This window comes from Prionailurus bengalensis, chromosome A3, assembly GCF_016509475.1.
Source record: "Prionailurus bengalensis isolate Pbe53 chromosome A3, Fcat_Pben_1.1_paternal_pri, whole genome shotgun sequence".
NCBI lineage: Eukaryota > Metazoa > Chordata > Mammalia > Carnivora > Felidae > Prionailurus > Prionailurus bengalensis.
In genome coordinates this window covers 28016473-28020397 of record NC_057354.1, presented here as the reverse complement: position 1 = coordinate 28020397, position 3925 = coordinate 28016473, and positions in this window count along the sequence as shown.

Here is a 3925-nt window from a genome sequence, read left to right as displayed (position 1 = left end):
ACAGCAGCCCATAGGCTGTGAGAACAGCTGGCAGATTTAATAATGCACAACCACTCGACATCCGTGGGACCCCGGGCAATCTACACACCTTCTCTGTGCCTCCTGTCCCCTCTGTCAACAAGCTGGTAATCAGACCTGCCTGTGAGGTCACAGGAGGAGTAACTCGAGGCACAGGGCTCTTCACGCATGCGGTGCCATGGATCCATTTAGCATCTAGTGAGATCATGGAGCCCTTCTCAGAATGCTGTTTTCGACTGCTTGAAATCAAATACATTGAATTATGAAGGGAACACATTATATTAATGAAAATCGTGGTCCTCGAAATAGTTTGAAAGAACACCGTTGTGATATAGTACTATACGCGCTCTAGCCGTCTCAAGATCTCCTAAATACTGTAACTTCGAGGTAATGATGAGTGATAACGATATTTTGAGATATCCGTAACTACTGTGGTAGGGTAAGAAAGTAGCTATGATTTCTAATGGTGGCCAAGTTTCAGGCACTGCCGACGCTCCTGTGGCTTGTGTCCCACGTTCAAAGTTGAAGGAGGTGCTGAATTTAATTACAGGTGAATAAAGATGAATCTCATTCATGGACCCCAGTATGACCCCAGGTTAAGAATCCTTGAATTAAGGGGCACCTGGGTGGCTCAGTAGGTTGAGCGTTGGACTTGAGCTCAGGTCGTGACCTTGCAGTTTGTGAGTTCAAGCCCCGCGTTGGGCTCTGTGCTGACAGCTCAGAACCTGGAGCCTGCTTTGGATTCTGTGTCTCCCTCTCTCTCTCTGCTCCTCCCCCACTCGCACTCTGTCTCTGTCTCTCTCTCTCAAAAATAAATAAAACATTTAAACATTAAAAAAAAAGAATCCTTGAGTTAAGACATATAAGATGCTTAGAACAGCATCTGATACATAGCAAGTGATGGATAACTATTATTATTACTACATCTCATTAGTAATATAATCCATTTATGTATAATTAATACCATAACTATCTGAGATTAAGATACTGTTAACAGAATATGGGAAAGGAAAGGCTTCTGGGAGAAGAAAAGTACCTACAGATGCCTGCCCGATTTGAGCAGGAATGAGCTCGTTGTTCCAACTTGAGTCATCTCTGGAGATCTTCAGGGAGAAGGAATCCTACCCGCGTTGATTTCCACCGAAAGAGAGGGAGCAGCCCTGACATCCGGGAGCTGGCTTGGATGTGATCAGATGAACCTGATACTCATAGATAACAGCTGATGTCTTGTGGAACAGAAACAAGAACCAGAAACAAGAACAAACAAACAAACAAGAAGAAACAGACAAAAAAAAAAAAGACAAAACAGGAAGAATCAAGACAAAAAGCAAGACCGCTCTGTAATCACGTCTGAACAAAGACAAAACTCGAACATTCCCAAGCCACCAAAATGACCACACGTCCCCCTACCCTGACGGACACAGTGACTGCAGCCTCTGGAGAACTCACAGCGATGGCCTCGCCCCGGTCTGCCTTCTGCACAGGGAAGGTTTATCAAGAGCCCAACTGTGGGAATACTCCCATTCCCTGAAGCGTGCACCCTAGAGAAAACCTCCTTCCTTACACTCTCCTCAAGATCTCCTAGCACAAGCCTAGATCCTATAATAAGCCTCTTGCAACAAACACCCTCTCACCGAGATGCCTCAGAGTTCCCCAGCCGGTCGTGCATTCTCTCTCGCTGCAATGAGTAATCAGCTCAACTTGCCTGACTCCAGGCGGGCCCCTGGTGGTCTTAGGCTGGACGGCATGGACAGAAAATGACTCGTTTGTATACACTCATAAAATGGGCTCTCAGCTCCTTAAGCTTCTAGTTCTCGAACAACTAAAAATGGAAACAACACTACAAATTAAACACTAACATGCTACAAAACTAATAATAACAATTGTCATTATTGGGACACCTGGGTGGCTCAGTCAGTTAAGCGTCCGACTTCGGCTCAGGTCACGAGCTCATGGTTCATGGGTTCGAGCCCCGCATCAGGCTCTGCTGACCAGTGTGGAGCCCCCTTGGGATTCTCTCTCTTTCCCTCTTTCTCTGCCCCTCCCCCACTTGTGCTTTCTCTCTCAAAAATAAGCTTTAATAATAATTATTATTATTATCATCATCATTAATCCACCCAGGCAGTTATATGTACTGACCCTGCCTCCCTCATTCCATGTTCACCACCTCCCGTGAAATAAATTCCAAGTCTGTTTAGGATTAGGTTTGACTTCATGTAACTTACAAAAGAAAGTGGCTCGTGCAAATCCTCCACGATGTGCTGGCTTAGACTAACCGGGGATCTGCTCATGACTCGGTGGGTTGGCAGTCCCGACTGGGCTCCGCGAGAACGGCTTGTGTCTGAGTTCGTCTTTCGTCTGCAATCAGCTATGGCGGGAGGCCTCACTGCCACGGCCGCTGGCTGGCCGTAGGCAAGGGGAGTGGAGATACCTGGGCTGCGCACCCTCTCCGCCGGCTGGCCGGGCTGCTCTCACAGCGGTCTCAGAGTCCCTGGCACAGCAAGCCCCATGCACAAGGCCTTGTCAAGCTTTGGTCTCTTCCCATGGACCAAAGCGAGTCACAGGGCTCAGCCCAGATTCCAGGGATGGAGAAGGGCACTCAGGTCCCTATGAGGGAAGAGCTGCAGAATCACACTGCAAAGGGGTGAATGTGCAGGAATGGGAACCTTGTGAGATCATTGCTGCAAAATACCCACCTCAGTTTGGCTTTTTTTCTCAAGTCAGAAAGTCTGGGGACTCAACTGAAAAAAAACCCAATGGCCAACGTTGGAACAATTTGAACGAGAACGTAAAGTTGTATTGGATTATAACCCAAAGAATAAAATAAATATCCCTGGGTCCATATTGGAATATGGATATATTCAAGTATGATATTTATCAAATCAAATATATCAAATGATTGAGTAAATAAGTTGATAGATGATTGATAGGTAGATAGAAGAAATAAGTCTCTCGCATAGAAGAATTCCAAGTAATTTATGTGACATACTCCACCCTCAGGGAAGGGAAAACAACTCCCCACGCCTTAAATGTGGGCTGCACATAGTGGCCTTATTCCAAAGAGTGCAGCATGGAAAGAAATAAAAAGAGTCACTTTACAGTAGGGACTCTGACAGCGATCAAAGTTCATATCCATACTGATAAGTCGTGTTGGCAGTACATGCCCTTGTGAGAATGTGAGACCAGCCACTTTGTCTCTGTGGTCTTCCTCCCCAAACACAACACCCCAGTCTAATCATAAGAAAATCTTCATGGGGCGCCTGGGTGGCGCAGTCGGTTAAGCGTCCGACTTCAGCTCAGGTCACGATCTCACGGACCGTGAGTTCGAGCCCCGCGTCGGGCTCTGGGCTGATGGCTCGGAGCCTGGAGCCTGTTTCCGATTCTGTGTCTCCCTCTCTCTCTGCCCCTCCCCCGTTCATGCTCTGTCTCTCTCTGTCCCAAAAATAAATAAAACGTTGAAAAAAAAATTTTTTTAAAAAAAGAAAATCTTCAGATAATCCGAAAATCTTCAGATAATCCAGTACAACATACCTGACCAGTACTCCTCAAAACGGTCAAGGTCATCAAAAAAAAAAAAAAAAAAAAAAGTCCGAGAAACAGTCAAGGTCATCAAAAAAAAAAAAAAAAAAAAGTCCGAGAAACGGTCACAGCCCAGAGAAGCCTAAGAAAACACAACCGCTCCTAAATGTAATGTGGTATCTTGGATGGGATCCTAAAATGGAAACGGGACATTTAGGAAAAACGGGGGAAATCTGAATGAAGTATGGATTTTTTTTTTAGTTAATAATAACGTAATAGTATCGTGCCAAGTGTAGTACGCCAATATATCAATAATAGGGGAAACTGGGTATGAGATATATAGACACTCTGTACTATCTTTGCAATGATTCTGTAAATCAAAAACTAC